Consider the following 22742-nt stretch of genomic DNA (forward strand, 5'->3'; position numbering starts at 1 on the left):
TAAAGGATCCGAAATTTTTACAAGAGACCTAACTATGTTCAGATAGGAAGATTGAATATGTTTAGGGGTGGCGTGTTTGTTGTTAGAAATAGTTTACCTTTTAATTCAGTGAAATGTGTGTGTGTGGCTGGGGCCTCCAGATGGTTAGACCGCTCGTCTGGGGCAAGTCTTTTAAGCTGACCCCATTTAGACGATTTGCGTGCTGATAGAGGTGAAATGACGATGAATACAATACGACTTCCAGCAATCAATGGGAGAAAATCTCCGACCCGGCCGGGAAGCGAACGCTGGCCCTTAGCATGGCAGTCTGCCAGGCTGACCACTCAGCTATGGAACAGGACTATCTTGTAATGACGCTGAAATAGGTAATTTCTGTGAGTTAGCAGGGATGGAGATTATACTTGACAAACGGAATAGATTATTAACTGATCCCTTCACCGATCTCCTGACTCAGGTGATACATTTCCTGAACGGTTCAGAGAAAACCTGAGTATCATATCAGATAGGAACCGCACTCATAAAGCTACAGTTGGTCGTGACTTGAGCCTATCTTTTTTATTTGGGCGAAAATACATGAGGAAAGCCGGTGGTATGCATATAACTTCGTTCGAAATTGTGCTAAATGATTTCTCCGAAAATTATTTTGAGTACACAGTTCTGGAGTCCACTTGAAGTGTAAATAGTCCCGAAATCATACTTGACCTTTTACCAACAAATAATCCTGAGCAAATAGTGAGCACAATCATACATACAAGTATTAGTGAACACAAAGTTGTGGTTACGAGACTGGCTACCGCAACATCTAATTCCACCAAAAGTAAACGTAAAGTATGTCTACTTAAGGAAAACTGATACAAATTCTCCTGACTCTGTCCTAAGAGACAGTCTGCACTTCTTCCAAACAAATTATGTAAGTGTAAACCAGACGTGGTTTAAATTCTAAGGAATAGTTTTGGATGGCAACGGATCACTGTCGTTGAAACAGCGAAAAACAGATGGCAGATTTAAGAGAACGCAAAATTGGTCATGTTATACAGAAGCCCGAAATTAGTGGTGACCTCAATGCGAGAAGCTTTTAATGATATCCACAACGAAATTCTGTCTCGAAATTTGGCAGAAAATTCAGAGGCATTCTGGTCGTACGTAAAGTACGCTATTTGGAAGGCACAGTCACTACCTTCAATGTGTGATAGTGTTGGCAACGTTGCCGATGACAGTGCCGCTAAGGCGAAGTTGCTAAACATGGTTTCCTGTAATTCCTTCGCCAAAGAAGGCAAAATGAATATTACAGAATTCTGACCAAGAAGTTTTGCCAGCATGAGTAACTTAAAAGTAGATATCCACGCTGCAGCCTAGAAAGTTAAATCACTTAATCAAGTTAAGCCTCCAGTCCGAATTGTACGAGTATATCAGTTAGGTTCCTTTCAGGATATGCTGATATTATAGCTGGCTCGACGAAGGATCTGTATCTAAGGGTCGGAAAGTTGCACGTGCCACATCATTACTCAGGAAGGTAACAGTAATCCCGTGGGTTAAACACTCAGACCACTGACGTCGATCTGCAATAGTATTTTAGAACATACTCCGATCTTTATGAAGCACTTTGAAGAAAACGATCTCTTAACACACAGCACGGATTCAGACAACGTTGTTCTTGGGCAACACAACAAGCTCTTTAATCACATGGAGTAGTAAGTGCTATCGACAAGGGATGTCAAATGAATAACATATTTCCAGAAGACTTCTGACACCATTTCTCACAAGCGGTTCTGATCGAAATATGTGCCTATGGAGTATTTCTCAGTTCTGCGACTAGATTCGTGATTTCCTCTCAGGAAGGCTACAGTTCGTAGTGGCTGACGGAAAGAGGTCGAGTAAAATGGAAGTGAAATCGGGCGTTCCATAAGGGCGTGTTATAGGTTCTCTGCTCATCTTCATCGATGTAAACGATTTACCAGACATCTAAACATCCCTCTTAAATTGTCTGCAGATAATGCTGTCATTTACCGTCTAATAAAGTCATTAGAAGATCAAAACCAATTGCAAAATGATTTAAATAATATTTCTGAGGGGTGTGAAAAGTGCCATTGACTGTAGTGTACATAATGAGGCGTGTGAGGTCATCCACATGGGCACTAAAAGGAATCTGTTTAATTTGGTAACAAAGTAAATAATGAAAATCTGAAGAATGTCTACTGAACTAAACACCTTGGGGCAACAATAATGAACAATATAAGTTGCAAAGATCACACAGAAAATGTTAGGAAGGGGGAGAGAAACTGTGTTTTACTGTCGGAACATTCAGAACATGCAACATTTCTAATAAAGGGACTGCGTACATTACGATTTTTCCGCCCACTTCTGGAGCATTGCTTTGCGTTATGGGATCTTTACGGGATTCGATTGACGAAGAATATAGAAAAGTTCAAAGAACTGTAGCTCGTTTTGTATTATCACAAAATAGCGGAGAGAGGGTGACGGATATGGGGTAACAACCATTTAAATAAAGACGTTTCTCGTTGCATTGAGACATTCAACCTCCTCCTGATAATGCGAAAACATATTGCTGAAAATCACCTACAAGAGGACAAATGATCGTCTTAATAATATAAGAGAGATCATAGCTCGCGCGGTGAGATTTAAGTGTTTGTTTTTTCTCGAGTTGCTTGGGAGCGGAACGATAGAGATATAGTTAAGCGTGAATTGCGTAGAAATTGTGTAGATGCAGAGGGACCTTAAATGTTTAGTCTATGGTATTTGTAACCGACATTTCCACAGCACCATACCTGCATCTGTTCAAGCGCATTCTAAGCACTTACTATCATGTTTGTCCTGGGTGTTTCGTACATCATAACGAATACCATCGACTGTTGCTTTCGATGTTTTAATTTCTTATTTAAAATATCCCAGTGTTCTTTATTTGTAAACTCAACATGAATAAATTTGAAATGGATCTGTATCGCCCATATTGTAAAATCCATGTGGGGTATTAGTCGCTCTTGCTTTGGCATTTGTCAAAGTCTACATTATATTTCGTAAATTGACTTGAAACATATATGTATGTAACATACAACGGGGAAAGGTTCTTACCAAAAATCTCTAAACGATCTTAGCTGTTTCACTTTCTATTTATACATTCAGATGAGAGAATTCAGAAAATGAATGAAAAATTAAGTTCCTAACAAACGAAATATGTCGTGATACCCTGACTGTAAAGCTTATCGCAAGAATAAATAACAGCTGCAATATTCGTCTTGTACATACCACATCAAACGTCACTAGATAACAGGATGAGCGAAAGCTCGAGAAACATGATTAAAAACTCTTATTTATTGCGTCGTTGCCTTTGTTACGTATTTCACTCTGTGGAATTCAAACGTGTATACTTTGCAATAGAAGCCACCGAACCTATACTCAGGACAGTGGAAATTAAAATATCCCGCGGTGTCTTTTCTGCTCCCAGTCGACCGGTTTGACATCCATTAAAAGAAAAAAGAAACCCCTCACAATTTATTCTGGGTGAAATTATTTCTAACAGGAACAATAAAACTCTTCAGAAAATTTGCACTCTTTATTGCCAATTAGCTAATAATTTTCTCTTTTGTCAGACATAAAATTAAATATAGGGAACTTGAAAGCAGTAAAGACAAGAGACAAGCAAGACAGTACACATTTCTTCAATCCTTAGGTCCAAGCATTTTTTAACTCTAATCTTGCTACAACTTTACAGAGCGTGCTTGCCTTCCTACGGAAGAATCTATCCCCTCTTCAAAGTTTGTCAAACGTTTTGCTACATGATAATCAAAATGTGATTGTCCAATACTGAAAAGGCGGTTAATACTAATAGTAGCCAAGGGTGGCGTAGTTTCTCGATTTGATTGCGTATATCTTGTCACTACTTCTCTTTACCTTCATCTTTCTTCGATTTACTCTCAGTCCATACTCTGTACTCCTCAGACTGTTCATTCCGTTCAGCAGATCATATAATTCTTCTTCACTTTTACTTAGGATAACAATGTCATCAGCGAATCGTACCATTGATATCCTTTCACCCTGAATTTTAATTCCACTCCTGAACCTTTCTTTTATTTCTATCACTGTCCTCCCCCTGCAGCTAAGTGGTCAGCGCGACGGACTGTCAATCCTAAGGGTTCGATAGCCGGCTGAGTTGGAGATTTTCTCCGCTCAGGGACTGGGTGTTGTGTTGTCTTAATCATCATCACTTCATCCACATCGACGCGCAAGTCGCCGAAGTGGTGTCAAATCGAAAGACACCAGGCGAGCGGTCTACCCAACGGGAGGCCCTCGTCACAAACCATCATTATTATTTCTATCACTGCTACCTCGATGTACTCATTGAACAGTCTTACACCCTTTTTAATACGAGAACTTCGTTCTCGGTCGTTATCTCTTGTTATTCCCTCATGGCTGTTGTACATATTGTATATGACCGGTCTCCCCTATAGCTTACCCCTCCTTTTTTCAGAATTTCGAACATCTTGCATCATTTTACACTGTCGAACGCTTTTTCCAAGTCGGCAAATCCTATGAACGTGTATTTATTTTTCTTTAGTCTTCTTTCCATTATTAACCGCAACGTCAGAATTCCCTGTCTCGTGCCTTTAACTTTCCTAAAGCCAAAATGATCGTCATCTAGCGCATCCTCAATTTACTCTGCCATTCTTCTGCATATTATTCGTGTAAGCAACTTGGATGCATGAGCTGTTAAGCTAATTGTGCGATAATTCTGGCATTTGCCAGCTCTTGCCGTCTTCGGAATTGTGTGGATAATGCTTTTCCGAAAGTCAGATGGTATGTCGCCAGACTCATACATTCTACACACCAACGTGTATAGGCGCTTTGTTGCCACTGTCCCCAATCATTTTGGAAATTCTGAGGGAATGCCATCCATCCCTTCTACCTTATTTGATCTTAAGTCCTCCAAAGCTCTTTTAAATTCTGATTCTAATACTGGATCCCCTATCTCTTCTAAATCGACTCCTGTTTCTTCTTCTATGACATCGGACAAATCACCCCCTCATAGAGGCTTTCAATGTATTCTTCCCACCTATCCGCTCTCTCCTCTGCATTTAACGGTGGAATTACCGTTGTACTCCTAATGTTATAACCCTTGCTCTTAATGTCACGGAAGGTTGTTTTGACCTTCCTGTATGCTGAGTCTGTCCTTCCGACAATCATTCCTTTTTCGATATTTACACATTTTTCGTGCAGCCTTTTGTCTTAGCTTCACTGTACTTCGTATTTATTTCACTCCTGAGCGACTTGTATTACTGTAGTCCTGAGTTCCCCGGAACGTTTTTGTACTTCCTCCTTTCATCGATCAATTGAAGTATTTCTTCTCTTACCCATTATCATCTCTGTCTGACCATGATGTAATCTAACTGAAATCTTCCCGTATTACGCCGCCTTGTGCAAGTACGGCTCCTCCTCTTGTGGTTCTTGAACAGAGTATTCACGATTACTACCTGAAACTTGTTACAGAACTCAATTAGTCTTTCTCCTCTCTCATATCTTTTCCCAAGCCCATATTCTCCTGTAACCTATCCTTGTACTCCTTCCCCTATAACTGCATTCCAGTCCCCCATGACTATTAGATTTTCATTCCCTTTGCATACTGTATTGCCCTTTGAATATCTCTTTATTTTCAGCTTGCGACGTCGGCATGTGTACCCGAACTATCGTTGTCTTTGTTGGTTTGTTGTCGATTCTGATAAGAACAGCCCTGTTACTGAACTGTTCACATTAACAAAATCTGTGCACTACTTTAATATTCATAACGAATCCTACTCCCGTCATACCATTTTCTGCTGCTGTTGATACTACCCTATACTCATCTGACCAGTAATCCTTGACTTATTTCCACATCACTTCACTAACCCCTACTATATTTAGACTGAGCCTTCGCATTTCCCCTTTCAGATTTTCTAGTTTCACTACCACGCTCATGTTCCTGACATTCCACGTAGGACATCGTTTCTTTGATTATTCGACATTTTTCTCATGGTAACCTGCCTCTTGGCAGTCCCTTGCCGAAGAACCGAATGGGGGACTATTCCGGGATCTTTTGCCAATGGAGAGATCATCATGAGAATTCTTCAGTTACAGGCCACATGTCCTTTGGGTGCACGTTACATGTCTTTAATGTAGTGGTTTCCATTGCCTTCTGTATCCTCGTGCCGTTGATCACTCCTGATTCTTCCGCCTTTAAGGGCAGTTTCGCACCCCTATGACAAAAGAGTGCCCCGAACCTCTGTCCACTCCTCCACTCTCTTTGACAAGGCCGTTGGCAGAATGAGGCTGACTTCTTATGCCGGAAGTCTTCGGCCGGCAATGCTGATTATTAATAGAAACTGAAGCAACGTCGGGATTCTAACCCGGGACCTTAGATGTTTCGATTATGAATCAAAGACGCTACCCCTAGACCCGAAATGAGAAGAGCGAGAAACTTAACTTCGGAATTGATGGTCAGGAAGTAGATGAAGTTAGGGAATTCTGCTACCTAAGCAGTAAAATAATCAGTGACCGACGGAGCAAGGAGGAAATCAAAAGCAGACTAGCAATGGCAAAAAGGGCATTTCTTGCCAAGAGAAGTCTACTAATATTAAATATCGGCCTTAATTTGAGTAAGAAATTTCTGAGAATGTACGTCTGGAGCAATTTTATTCTAGTGAAACGTGGACTGTGGTAAAATCTGAACAGAAGAGAATCCAAGCTTTTGAGATGTGGTGCTACAGACGAATGTTGAAAATTAGGTGGACTGATGAGATAAGGAATGAGGAGGTTCTGCGGAGAATCAAAGAGGAAAGGAATATGTGGAAAACACTGATAAGGAGAAGGGACATGATGATATGACATAAATCATAAGGGAATGACTTCCATGATACTAGAGGGAGCTGTAGTGGGCAAAAACTGTAGAGTATGTCAGAGATTGGAATACATCCAGCAAATAATTGAGGACGTAGGTTGCAAGAGCTTCTGTGACAGTAAAAGGTTAGCAAAGGAGCGGAATTCGTGGCTGGCCTCATCAAACCAGTCAGAAGACTGACATAAAAAAAGGAAGCTTCTCACTGTCTGCTAGATATAAAGAAATAGGTCTTTCTAATGCAGTTGCAATTGTGACACACCCCAAATAAGGGAGACTGTTGTGGCAGAAACGGTCATTTTTGTTTACCTCATTTACATAAATAACACGACTGAATGCCTAGTAAAACAAAACGTTTTATGGTAGGAAATACGTTAACATTTCATTCATATCCTCCAGTTTCTCAAGCATGAGACGAAAAGGAGTAGTATGAAATTATTATATGAATTTGGAATCATTATATTATTCAATATAATTTGTGTGATGTCCCTGTTTCTTCTCCTTCCTTATTGTAACAAGGTATCTTGTAATCACTAGTTCTGTTACTGTTTCTCCCACTGTTAAAACTTATTCTGCAGTTAACTTCAATAACCCTGTCAGAATCACTGATTCAATTATGACGCGTTTATTCTCAGGTGAGGCTTTATTATGTGTTCGTAAAAGGTGTTTTCTTAGCTGCTCCGAGTACATAACGTAAGTGGCTTCTAACTGCTGACAGTACTACTGTCCTTAGTGTGTAACATTCAGGCAAAAAATTTCTGTCAAAATTTCATGTTCTTGGAGACACGGGGAAGGTAATATGCAATCTCTCTTGCTTTTTATTCCTGTTAGTCGTGTATTTCCACTTTGGTACTCTGAATCTATGGATTTCGCTAATAATTGTGACAACGCTTATCATTGGCACACACAATCAATCGCATAAAGAAATAGCGATCAGCAGTCACGCGTTCAGATTTATTCGGCTCAGTTCGTATACTCCCGTCCCCTTTTGTCTGCGGGAAGTTTTTTATTTCTAGTTTCGACGGAGATTCCCCTGGCAGAGGTGTTGCGTACACTGCGCACGTACTCAAGAATCAGCTAATGAGTCGTTCAGTAAACAACTTATAATGATTTCAAAAATGTTCAAAAACCAACAGCGATGCGTTTGCTTCTCTAGAGACTTTCAGTTGGAAGAAGAAACAACGTGCAATAAGCCTTTTAAGTTCCCCTCACCTGTTTCTTATCTCTCAGAAAAAAAACAAGTCTCTCATCTTGCTTAGACCATCTGTTTGCTCATGCTTGTTGGAAACTGACGTTACCTGTGATGTTATTGCGCCATCTCAGATTCAGCACCTGAGATTGCAAATTGCTACTGATTCAGCTGGGAAGCATACTGTAAACGTCGAAAAACGTGTTACGAAGCTTGCGGTTAATGTTGAGCCATCACTGACGTCACAAACGACAGCACTACCATCGACACCACTACCACCAACGCCACAACCATCGTAGCTGTCTTCATCGCTTTAGCTCGTACACAACAAGACTATGACACTATGTAAATATGTCATATGTCTTACTGGTAACATTCTGATAACTCAACCTCTTTTTATTGTTATTTTACATAGATTTCATTATTAACAATATTACTGGTCACTCGAACATGTTTTGGCAATGTTACACAATCCGTGGCCTACTATCCTCTTCCTTCTAAAAGAGTAGCAGCAGCAGCAGTAGAGAGAGAAGAAGACCACTGTAATTTCGTGGACTTTTTCGTCATTGTCATCGTATTTGTCATCAGCTTAAGGCTAAGTAGAGTAGTAGTTCATATCTAGTGATAAGTTATTGATAAGCCATCTACAAAGCGTACTACAATCGGCTACGATAATCTAGAATGGGTTAGCGCGAATTCAGCTGTTAAAAATCAAATATATATCGGCCATAGTGTCAAAACACATATACACACCGCTTTTAGTAACATAAAATACTTTTGGTGTCCTTACTTGATGTATTACGCTACGTGGGTCTGCATGACGCATTTTAAATTCTTTTGGGTCAAATGTTTTCAGCGTATAATTACAATAAAAATCAAAGCGCCTTATCATGTAAATGTCTAGAATAGCCATTCCTACAGCTGTAGGTTTGTCAAAAGAATGTTAATTCTGCTCATTTCAGTTGCTACTAAATCTTCATTAAATATTAATCTGCACTTCCAGTGAATTACATAATTTTGCTTATTGTACAACGTAGAAATGAACTTCTTTGACATTCCTGACTTGTTGATGCTAGGTAGATAACGAACTTCATGTAAATTTTCAAGTCAGTCTAGATGTACCTCAAGGATATAGCTCACATCTGAATCATCGGCTACACTCATAAGAAAGAAACCCTCAACAGCCATCCATTCAATCTGAGGATGTTATGTGTGTTGCATCATGGCGTAGCCATGAAGACCGTTAACATGGAGGTATATAATATAAGATTCGTCCTTATTTTTGCCGTACTCAGCAACATACTTGCAAACTACATTTCTATGGGACATGTGAACAATATCACCTCTGCTAACGCGGTTAAAAACACTGTAACTGACTAACTTTGATTCTATAAGAAACCTTCGTGCACAGAGACTGTATATTATTACAAGAAAGAATAGGGGCACAGCAGTCGGTCGTAATCCCGTGCAATTCCATCTGCCAATAGTAAAGGCATTTCGTTACATGTACTGCTGGGAATTTGTGGGATTATAACTCACTTAAATGCACTGAAGATGGCTGAAATCTGGGTACGAGAGAATAATAAAAGAATCAATGGGACTGCAAGTAATTGCTGTGTTCCCATCCGTTCTTATTAACTATAACTGCCCAATACCAGTAATCAGCTTTAGTTTTTCTTTACTGGTTTTCAGCAATATTCTATGCTGAGCCACATGAGGTAACAAACTAGACAAGATCCAGTTCGTGTGTTTTAAGACCTAGTGTATGAAGAGGTTTTTAAACACATCGCCTAGAAAAAATACACTGGTTTTTGTAACATAACTCTCAGTAGTCTTCATAGATCTTGCATTCAAATGAGTTCCACACTTAGCATGCTCTTTAACAATCCTGTTCTTCGATTGCTGTTTCACAATTTGGCAAGCTTCCATGCATTTGAAATGGACCATTAAATATCCAGGCATAATTCGATGTTAACTGTTCCTCCGTCAAAACGGATTCATCGGTATCAAGCTCATAAGTAAAGACCCGTTATATGTTTGATCAAATTAGACACCTTGCTGTAGGAGAAATTCTCTCTTGTTACCTTCAACTCTTCCGTCCTTACATATCAGAATCATATTTCCAGTGAGCATGCCAGAACGTCGAAGGAATTTACAAACAAAAATTTTATGTCACTGTGATATCCCAGAGGTCTAGATTTAGTGAACGTTTGAAATTTTTCCGTATTACAGAAATACGTGTAGATTTATTTTAGCCGTTTCTTTGACACGTTTGGAGATGTTGATGATTATGAAATGTGCGTCATAATTAGTTAGATTGTAAAACTCGATAGACACCCTAAAATTAGGTCTATAATTTAAATTACATCTGTCATGTGTGGTCTCACAAAGTCTGCGCATAAAATGGCAGTGATCCCTGTGTTTCACTTGTCTTTTCATGAAGTGATCTTTTTGCAGATGCGACAGATTTATTCCGTTTGAAAAGCTTCTTCCTCTTCAACGCCAATAATCATGTGTTTGTTCTGCAACAGGTGATTGTTTTTATTCTTTCAGCAATCTATTACAGCCGTTTATGAAACTACTCAGTGCAACGTTCACGTAAGTACAGTCGAAATTCCGAGCACTTGTCACTTTAACTGTAGTGTGCATTCAAATCTACACTCTAAGGCTTTTGCAAAAATACCTAGTTGGAGTACGAACCAAAGCCAGGGCTATGGCTGCTACCAGCCAACCAGTATGCCTTCCGAATTAGAATAAATCCCAAAAGGCTGTTTCAGTTCCTGATGAAACTCATTTCCTCGTTGTTTTGAGGGAAACTTAATGTAAACACTGAACCTAAAAACTTTATTTGCGTACTTTATGATGAAAATTCAGTCATCCGTTGTGTCTATTAACCTACAGCGAAACCTATTGTATCTTAAAACATAGTACGAGACAGAAAATTTAGAATAAATTTTACGTGTAGCTTATTTGTGTGTTTGAATTTTCCTCCTTCTTCACTTTATAGCCTGTTTCCACACTGCTTTAGCGAGTGTATATCTGTTTCACAACTTCGCTACGTCTTATGAGGAATGCCGAGACCTTACAAAGACATCTCCTCATCTCTCTTACCTGGACCTCTCTCTCTCTCTCTCTCTCTCTCTCTCTCTCTCTCTTTCTCTCTCTACCTCACAGCAGGCAGGTGAAGACATTTACTGACACTGCGTAATACGTGTATGTGATGAAAGAGCTTGAGACAATAGAGTGTTTATACTTTACGCATACAGCTACGAGACATGTCATTTAATGATGAGACAGAGGCGGAAAGATGTTCACAAACACGAATGTGATATATTTGACGAGGAAATTGAATGACGAAACAGTACAGACGGCACTTACATAGGAAATTTCTTGAAATTTCTAGAAAACTGACAAGAATTGAATACTGATCATAGGTGTGCTTAAAGCGTACACTATGTTTGACATATGAAATACAGAGAGAGTTATGTGGAAGAGAGAGGGAAAGAGAGAGAGAGAGAGAGAGAAGAGAGAAAGAGGGAGAGAATGTTATGATTAACAGAGTCACACATTACATACAGAAATACGTGTGTGTGTGTGTGTATGTGTGTGTGTCTGTGTGTGTATGTATGTGTTTGCTGTTTAATACGTTGCTCTGAATGTGGAGGGGCCATTTGAATAGTACGATTGACTGGTTGCTTGATTTGTGGAAGGGGTCCAAAGAGCGAGGTCATTCCCGTCAGAATAGGGAGGGGTGGGGATGGAATTCGTCCGTGCCCTTTCAAAGGAACCATTCCCTTGTTTGCCTGAAGCAATTTTGGGAAATCTAAATCAGGATAGCTGAAAGCGGGCTTGAACCGTCGTCTTCCAGAAAGCGAATCCGATGTGCTAACCACTGCGCCACCTGGCTCGGTGAATATTACGCCATAGGTAAGTAATACATAGGGTCCTAATACATAATACATGGCTTTAATTTAGTATATTAAAGCGGAGGTACGTGACTTTTACTTTAAACTGAGGGTCACATAATTTTCTACTGCATATCTGGTAAATAATTTCGATACTACGTTTTGATTTAGTCTTAAATGGTGTAGGTTGGCATTATTATTGCACACCACTTAAACATTACACTCTGACTGGTTGGAGGTATGAGGAGGTTTGGGGCACAAAGCACAATTAGTTAGTTTCCATCACACTGGGAGTTTTTAGTACTGTACTGTGACTAGCTACAAATAAAGAAGGGGAGGGGCGTTACATAATTTGTACTATGTATCTGGCGCATCATTTTAATACTGCTCTCTGACTGGTTAGAAAAAGGAACATATAAGTGGTCTGTTTCCAAAACCTTGACTAGATGGAGACAACCAGGCGACGAGGAAGAAAGAGGGATTACTTGATATGTACGTCGGAAATAACGTAATTTTCCCATATTGTTTAAGACAACACTCTGTCTTGTTCAGGTTTTAAATTTCCCACTAACACAATTAGATTCCTCAGTCGTGAATGTTTATGCTGCACTATGATTGGCTGGACATATGGAGAGTAAAGGTTGAGAATTTTTAATGTCCTGTGTTATTTTCTAATACTAAACTCTGATTGGCTGGAGACAGAGAGGGAGGGGATGTAAGGCGTTCAAATGGGCTGTTTCCCTCATGTTAGAGTTTTTTCATTTGCTGGAGATCAGGAGCGGAATGGAGTCGAGTGGATTTTTTTAAATTTACCCTCAAAAGCGACTACATTGTTAAGACTATGGTGTCAGGTTGTGGTAGGAACTCGTACTCTGTTGACGGTACACAATGGGCTTACTAATAAGAGGAGACAGATAATAGCTGGAAACAGTACAAAGGAGGCCTCTGTAGTGGTGGAGGGAGAGAGGAACTGTCTGATGACGTGATAGAAGAAAGAATTGTAGGCGTCGTGGAAGAAGTGTGGGATCCAAAAGCAGAGTCGGAATTTAAAGTGGTTTTGGATAACTTAAGATCAAATGAGATAGAAAAGTTGGAGAAATACATAAGATTCCGTCAGAATTTCTGAAATCATTGACCGGGGGGGGGGGGGGGGGGGGGGTTGAGGGGGAGTGGCAGTGAAACTACTATTCAAGTGGGTGTGTAGAATCTATCAGACTGATGGTGTAACATCAGACTTTCGGAAAAATATCCTCCACACCATTCTGAAGATATAAAGGGCAGATAAATGGATGAACTACGGCACAGTCAGCTTAACAAGTCCTGCAACCAAGCTACTGACAAGAATAATGTACAGAAGAACGGAAAAGAAAGCTGATGCTGCCGTAGGAAAGGGAAAGGCACCAGAAACATTGCACTTGGTAATGGAAGCAAGATTGAAGAATAATCTACACGTGTTCACAGGATTTATCGATCTCGAAAGAGCGTTGGTCAGTGTGAAATAGTGGAAGAAGTTTGTAACCCTACGAAAAACAGGAGTAAGATATAACGCCAAACGGGTGAAGTACAATGACCACGAACCAAGAGAAAGCAATGAGACCGGAATACCAAGAATGAAGTGCTCTGATTAAAAAGGGGGTATGATAGGGATTCAGTCTTTCGCAACCTCTTGTTCGGTCTATGCATCGAAGAAGCAATAAAGGAAATAAAGAAAGTGTTCAAGAGTGGGACTGAAATTGAGGGTGTGAAGATATTAGAGGCAAGATTCGCTGATGACATTGCTATCATCAGTGAAGCAGAATAATAATAATAAGACCTGTTTAATGGGACAAACCGTCTAATGACTACAAACTATGGTTTGGGAATAAACCAAAGAATGACGAAAATAATGAGAGTAGCGAAAAACCTAACATCAAAATTGGTTACCATGAAATAGATACAATTAAAGAATTCAGTTACCTTGGAAGCAACCTAATGCGTGACAAACGAAGTAATGTGGACAGGCACAAATAACATTCCTGGGAGATAGAATCAATTAGTATCAAACATAAGTCTTAAACTGTAGAAGAAATTTCTGCAGAAGTACGTATGGAGCACAGAATTGTATGGCAGTGAGTCGAGGGCCGTGGGAGAACCTGAGAAAGAGAGAATCTAAACGTTTGAAATGTGGTATTAGAGATGAATGTGAAAAATTACTTCGACTGATAGTGTAAGGAATTATCTGGTCCTCTTCAAAAACGGTGAAGAATGACACTTATGGGAAACACCTAGAAGAAGTACGGACAAGATGACAGGATATGTTTTAAGACATTGGAGAATAACTTCCATGGTACTTTAGGGATCTGTACCTTGCAAAAGCTGTAAACAGAGATTGGAAAACATACAACAGATAACTGAGGATGTAGGACCCTAGTGCTGCTCTGAAATGAAGACGTTGGCTCAGGAGAGGAATTCGAGACGGACTGCATCAAACAGGTCACTAGATTGATGACAAAAATACGATATAAACTAAATAAATAAGTACAGGTGTCAGTACTGCCATTTCGAACCCTTAATTTTTCATGATGTTTCCATAAAAATAAATAAATACAGATGTCAGTACTGCCATTTCGTACCCAGATTTTTTCATGGTGCTCCCATATCTTACATATTGTTCCATAATTTTCCACATTCCACATATAAATGTATGAATTGATGTGTTATTATTTTTACCTTACCAAGTTTCCTCAGCATCCCCACAAAGCGAGAGAACATGTACAAACTGTCTGCCAGATCACTTTTTTCCTTTTCTTCTTCCAAATGTGAACCCGGAAAAAAATGTCTGTCAACACACGATGCTGACTGCCAAAGCTAGCCCTTGTATATACCGGAAACGTTGGTGGTGGAGGTGGGGTGCTAACCTCTTGTAGGTGTTTTAAATACAGATTTATGATTACTAATTGTAACAAAATTTACCTCTGTGGCCATCTGAAAACAGTGATTTCCAATATTAACCCCTCATGTGTCGATATCTGTGAGTACAGTACAATAACTACCACAAATAAAAATTGTACATGATCAGCATGTAGCCGTATTTGCATATGAATGAGTAATGCGAGTGTAAAATCCACTTCAGTATGATTCATAATACAAATGATACATGTAATTAATTAATTAACTGAAGGCTTTATGTACACTCATAAGGTACATGTTATATGTAAAAAGATAGAAGTAATTTTCAAGGAACTGACTATATCCTATTCTAAACACACATTGTGTAAACGCTCTATTTGTGTGCACATGTGGCGCTTTCTCACAGGGGCCCACAGACCCTACCCCGGATCTAACACTTGTGAATCAAGCTCTGGACGCTACCCCAGGTGTAATGCAGATGTAACAATCCTGAACAATACCCTAGGTTAAAGCTAGTGCTGCCAGCACTGAACAGTATCCCAAATTTAGTACTAGAGTATCCTAGGTATAGCGACGGGGGAGCCACAACCGTAGATACCATGGGTAGATCCATGAGTGAACATCATCCAAAACAGCCGCGGCCCCCAGCATAAGCAGACACATGACCACACAAAGTAGCGTAACAGGACCATGTTTTTTTTTTCTTTTAAAATAAGGTAAAATGAATTCTTCGAACATTATTTCCATCTGTTACATACATGTAGGAGTTTTGCTGTGTGTGTGTGTGTGTGTGTGTGTGTGTGTGTGTGTGTGTGTGTGCGTCTATTTGTGTGTGCCTGTATGTATGTGTGTGTGTGTGTGTGTGTGTGTGTGTGTATGTGTGTGTGTGTGTGTGTATCACTGTCGGATAGCAAAGAAACTTGGAATGGTAAGCTGTGAGATCCCAAATTTGCTCATACATTTATATATAGAATGTGAAAAAAATGAAGGATATGGGAAAATGAGGGAAACGTGGAAAATATGGAAAAGTATTGTAAAATGTGGAAACCATAGGGAAAAAAATCAGGATACGAAATGAGAGAGTTGTACGTATGTATGTATTCAGAGTGAGTAACCGAAATTTGTGGCATGAGTTGTAGGAAAGTAATTTAAGCAATAGATACAGTAGAGGCATCGTACCATACATACACTTAGAAAAAAGAACAATTTATAAAGAGAGAGTAGTAACATTACTCACAATCCATGTGTGCTTTTGTGTATAAGAGTTGGATTTGGCAGTAAACACTGTGCGTTGACACTAGTTTTTTTTCTGGGTGGACATTTTGAAGAAGAGGAAAAGTGAAAAGTGATCTGCCGCCACTTTGTAGAATCTCTGGCTTGGTGAGGGAATCCCAGTTACTGTTGGATGCTTAAGAAACCTGGTACGGTAATCAATAAGATCACAAATATTCTTGTACTTATAAACATATAACATCGAACAATATACTAAATATGACAAATATCACTTAATGACGTGGCCTCTTTGAGTCAGCTTGTAACAAAGCATTCCAGTAAGATCTTCCATGTCTTCCGATCCTGAGCTTCCCGTTGTCAGTTGAATCCCACTGACTTCCTTATATCTCTGTCCCATCCATGTGGTAGTCTTCCTCTTGGTCTTTTTTGGTAAATTGGGCTCCTGTATAGGACTTGTTTAGACCATCTACTATCTTTTGTTTGAGCAACATGGCCAGCGCACTGCCATTTCGGTGTATTCACTCTTTCCATTATGTAGGTGACCTTCGTTGTTCGTCTTATTTCAGCTGCTCTGATCTTGTCTTTTTTCGTGTAACCCGACATTGATGTTTCCATTCCTCTTGGGACTACTGTTAGCTTCCTAACAATGAACTCATGTAATGTCCATGTTTCGCAGCCATAAGCTATTACTGGCAATATAATTTGGTCAAAAATAGACTTCTTCAGCTCAACTGACATCTTGGATTTCAAAATTGAAGAGAGCCTCTCTTAAGCTCGTTAGCCCAATTTAATTCGTCGTAATATTTCTGGTTTTAAATCTCATTTCATGTTTATCAGTTGACACAGACAGATATATTCTGTGACTCTTTGGAGCTGTGTACTTCCAACTGATATACTGCCCTGCTAGATATAAAACGAAAAAACAGGTTATCTCGAGTGCAATACTACATTTGACAGTAATATATTTAAATGAATTCATGAAAAATAGGTTACGACCCTGTAACTGACCTGTTATAATTGTCACACTCGTTTTGTCTAGGCTCATCTCCGCGTGTGAGAGCAGCATCTAATTGTAAATTGCAAATCAGTTACCATAATTTCAGCAATACTTATTGTTTTACTACATGTGCTGTAATTTATACACTTTCCACATGAGGAAAATACAAGATAAGTTGGTGTACAGGATATTCTGCATAGTTTGTATTGCATTAAGGATACACATTTGCTGCTGCTGAAGTAAGTACCTTAGGATGGATCAATATGTGGTCCACGCAAATCCCGCCATTGTCACACCATGTTTTGGTAGGTCAGTCTGCCTACACCCATTCAGCAGATCGGCTCATGTCATGGTGGTAACGCTGCCGAACAGCCAGCAATCATCTGTCAGCACAACTCCTGTATGTAAGTGCCATAGTATTGCCCCTGGTGAAACACATTTTCCCAATCCACGACGTTGCTCTCTACTATACTATCGAATATATGGCCATTACCGAATTAGGATTCGCTGCTTTCTAGTATTTAACATACATGTACGACTACTGTCATTCTTACATTTGTCTAGTGCAGTTAAAAATACACGGAAGTTGGTTGGTGTAGTAGCCTACCTTTCAGACATTAATGACCAAGGAAAGGTTACAAATTATTTGGGTTCAAAATGGCTCTGAGCATTATGGGACTTAACATCTGAGGTCATCAGTCCCCTAGAACTTAGAACTACTTAAACCTAACTAACCTAAGGACATCACACACATCCATGCCCGAGGCAGGATTCGAACCTGCGACCGTAGCGGTCGCACAGTTCCAGACTGAAGCACCTAGAACAGCTCGGCCACACCGGCCGGCAATTATTTAGGTCTTATCTGCTTATAGTTCTAATTATTTGCCTGTAAACTATGTATAAATCTTGTTACACATCTCATTCCATTGCTCTGCTAGAGTACTGTCGTTTCTTTGTAACCAAACTTCATTCCAAATCTGTAGAACATGGTGGCCGCTCTGTTCTAGTCTACCTTCGCCTTCCCTTCGCCACTCGACAACGTTAACACAGTATACTGCTTGCTGAGGACCCTCTCTGTCCCAGATGTCTACACCAACATGCACCGTTTCGTTTGTGATACGGCTGCGCACTACCTCACAAACCGTAGGTGGGCATTTTTGGTGCGACTGTCGCCTCAGTTCGTAGGGCCCACTGAACTGATTCATCCTGACGTCATTCACTACGCTGCTACTCGACGTAATGCCATTGCCATGATGTTGTTTAAAGATATGGCGTTGTCACGCTTTTTTTAGTGTGGACGTTGCAGAGCTGTTACATTTTAGGCACTACTTAACGATCAACTTCAATGCTTTATGGCACAAGGTACTGTATGGTTGGCTCTTTGCGAATTACTTGGGGTCCTTGTTTACGCATCCTGCAGAGCACTGGGCTGCGCCTGGTGTGAGTAGAGATTGAGGGTACAGCACATAATGGACTGACACGTGACGTCAACAGCAATTACACGATGTTTAACCCTCGATGAACGAGGAGATGACCTGGATCCTCCCTCATCTCACCCGCCCCTCTGACTCTTGCTGTGGACGTCCCCAGGAAAAAAATAAGTATAAAAACATTGCACACGTACGTTTCTTTTTTTCCGTTTTTTATGCAGAAGGATCGGAGGCATGTTTCGTTTCTGTTCATTTGTGGAACCTAGGTGTTGGCAAAAATCCATCCGAATTAGTTTTTACATGGAAGTGGCGATGGCATTAGATACTGCTTTTGTATGTTGGTTAAACAGATTTTGGGAGTAGTATGAGTGTTGGGGGTCAACGCCTGTGGTGGAAGAGGTCTAAAGAGGAAAAGAAGAAAAGAGAGAGAGAGAGAGAGAGAGATGGTAGAGGACCTGCCCGAAAATTCGTTATGTTAATACAAGTCTGCTCTCCCTCAGGAGTGTGAGTGTGTGTGAATGTGTGCGTGTGTGTGTGTGTGTGTGCGTGTGTATGTGCGCGTTTGTGTTCGAATAGCTTTAAATCTACTGCGGAATCTGCACTACTTGCGATGTGATATTGATATCCCGGTCGTTCTTATTTAGTGTTGTATTGCACATGTCCTAAAGATTCTGTAACTCAATTGGAACAACGATCAAATAAGAGCGACCCTAGCGTTTCACTAAAAAATCGGAAAGATAAAATAATTTTTATCTTTTATGGAAGACTATTGAAAATCTGTGTTGCAGATGGAATTTTAGAAAGCAGATGTCATGCCTGGCTGGACGTAGGACTTTTCCTTCTGCCTTATAACATGCTCATAGATACTGAAGTTTTTACTTACGTATACTAGAGACACAATAACACAACGACAACATAGGAAATGTGCGTTTTAATAATCTAACGAAGGTATTTTACGCCATAGATTTCGTAAAACAGTGCTCCGCGATCGCATGCACAAGTCGCATAGTTTCCCAGCGTTCAGCAGCAAGATGAACTCGTCAGGCCAACGGTTTAAGACGCAGCGGAGAGAGCAACTATTCCCTACCCTAATTATCGTCATCTGTCAGATGTATAGGTATTGGTCGATCATTATCGGCATCCAAGACACATAATGTACGAGTTAAAGTATGTCGGCTGCAGATTCTCTCCTTCTCTCTCTGCCACCAGCAGACTGTGATTCCTCAATCGCAAACTGTAATGATACACTAAGTGGTCAAATGTATACGGACGCCTGGTTGATAATGACTTACAAGTTCGTGGCGCCCTCCATCGGTAATACTGGAATTCACTATAGTGTTGGCCCAGCCTTAGCCTTAATGACAACTTCCACTCTCACAGGCATAATTTCTATCAGGTACTCGAAGGTTTCTTGAGGAATGGTAGCCCATTCTTCACGGAGTGCTGCACTGAGGAGAGGTATCGATGTCGGTCGGTGAGGCCTGTCACGAAGTCAGTGTTCCAAAACATCCCAAAGGCCTTCTATGGGATTCAGGTCAGCACTCCGTGCAGGCAAGTCCATTACAGGGATATTATTGTCGTGTAACCACTCCGTCAAAGGCCGTGCATTATAAACAAGTGCTCAATCGTGTAGAAAGATGTAATTGCCATCCTCTAATTGCTCTTCAACAGTGGTAAGCAAGAAGGTGCTTAAAACATCAATGTAGGCCTGTGCTGTGATATTGCCACACAAAACAACAAGGGGTGTAAGCCGCCTCCATGAAAAACTCGACCACACCATAACACCACAGCCTCCACACACGCTGGCAGACGACATTCACCGGGCAGTCGCCATACCCACACTCTGCCATCGAATCGCCACATTGTATACCGTGATTCGTCACTCCACACAACGTTTTTCCACTGTTCAGTCGCCCAGTGTTTACGCTCCTTATACCAAGCGAGGCGTCGTTTGGCATTTACCGGCGTGATGTGTGGCTCATGTATAGCCGCTCGACCAGGAAATCCAAGTTTTCTCACTTCCCTCCTAACTGTCATAGTACTTCTGATGTAGTTTGGAATTACTGTGTGATGGTCTGGATAGATGTCTGCCTGTTACACATTATGACCCTCTTCATCTGTCGGCGGTCGCTGTCAGTCAACAGACGATGTCGACCTGTACGCTTTCATGCTGTGCATGTCCCTTCACGTTTCCAGTTCACTATCACATCAGAAACAGTGGACTTAGGGATGTTTACGACTGTGGAAATCTCGCGTACAGACGTATGATATAAGTGACACCCAATGACCTGCTCCATTCTGCTCTCTCACGATATCTAATGACTAATGAGTTCGCTGATGTGGATTACCTGGCAGTAGATGGCAGCACAATGCAATATGAAAAACGTATGTTCTTGGGGATGTCCGGACACTTTTGACCACATAGTGTATGTCTGGCGGCAGCAACCTCTTTCTGCGGTACCTTCCCCAACCTAAACCTGTAGCAACACAGTGACCAGTGTCTAACAGCTGCGAGAGTTAAGGCAGTGGGCCCTGAGCTACTAATCTGGAGACACGCGTTGGAGCAGTGAGACCCTGAGACGTGAGTCTCTCCTTACATGTTTTGTAATGCATTAGTGTCGTACTCCTCTAAGGTTAACTTGACTAGACAGCATTGTTTTTAAGATATTAACAATGCAGGCACTAGTTTCTCCTGGCAAGAGTTTCTTTGTTGCTTGGTGCTACTTGTTTCATGTGGATATCAGTGCGTTTGTTAAAACTATACACTATGCTAACTGCGCTCTACGTGCGCTCCTATCCACCTCGTTTCTCGACGGGAGTTGTAATCTTTGACTGTGAGCTTCGTTAGCAGTGCTAGACAGCGCTCGCGGAGGCGCAAGTGTGGACAGCGCGTGTCCCAACCGCCGAGAGGAGTAGTACAGGGACTTGTCGATGAGCCGCCGGGAATTGAGCATCAATGTGAAGTGTAAACGCTGCCATAAGGGCGAGTTTTGGCGTGGCTGTGGGCGTGAATTTTGATCGGTTGGCCGCTCAGGATCGTTGACTGGGTCAGCTGCGTGGTTACTGGGATGTACCGTGCGGCCCTGGTCGGTGGGACGTCTGGCTCTGAATCTCGTGCACTTAATCACGAATGATGATGTATTTAGATGTATTTATTCACCTGCCTGTTGTCAAGGTAACATATCATGCGGCAGTACTTTTGTTGTTTGTGTAATCTGGCACTTCAGCGTAGATATACGACAAGATCTGCAGTAAAAGATCGCTCTATTTTGATATAGAAAACATTGCAAATTAAATGGTGAAAGACTTTACTCTTGTATGTTCTGATGGAAAGTATCGTTTAGGTGAATGCAACATAAGCCATATGCACAATAATATTTGTGTGTCTGATATTTCATAACTAACCTTTGAACGTCAATCCAGGCCAAACTGTTTGGCCTGTCTCTTTAGTGTTTATATTCAGGTTTTATTGTACTTAATAGGAGCAGGTAAACATTTGTGGAAAGCAAAGCTCTTTCGAGTCAGTGCTAAGTATAACGTAGCTTCTCATACTGATTAACGGCAGTTGCTGCTGAAGGGATGTTATATGGCAATTTTTCTTTTAACATCATTAGGATTAACCAAGCAAATATAAATTTTACTACAGAGCTGAGCGTGGCCGTTGTGAATGTTTTATCAAAAAAATAAATAGCCTCAAGCAGACATTTGCTCTTAAGTTAACCGTTTTTAATTATTTATAATACATTCCTCATTATCAGTGCTGTTGAAAAACAGGAGGCTTCCTAGAAGCATATTTGAATTTTCTTAAAGAGTCAGAATATTTCAAGGGTTAAGTTATTGATGGCCTTTTATATCAACCAAATCCAGTATGCGAAACTTTTCTTTAATATTTTCAATACCTACCAACACCATTATTTATGGTGTTTTAGTTTTGCTTTTAAAAAGGGGCGGGGGGGGGAGGGGCAAATGTTATTGGAGCATTGTTTGTATGTGAAATGTGATTACAATTTTTAGTCATTTCTGGAGATTGATTGTAACTGTCTCTCTGTCCGAACCTGTGGGGTGATTCTGGTATGGCGACTGAGTCCCCCGTTATTCTTGTCGCCGACTCACGTATCTATAGACTCTCGTTGAAAACATACTTTTGTAAATGGTACTTTCAAGATTCAAGTAATTTCTTCACTAATGATGACAACTATCTACACATTCTTGTTCA

This window comes from Schistocerca americana, chromosome 2, assembly GCF_021461395.2.
Source record: "Schistocerca americana isolate TAMUIC-IGC-003095 chromosome 2, iqSchAmer2.1, whole genome shotgun sequence".
Lineage (NCBI taxonomy): Eukaryota > Metazoa > Arthropoda > Insecta > Orthoptera > Acrididae > Schistocerca > Schistocerca americana.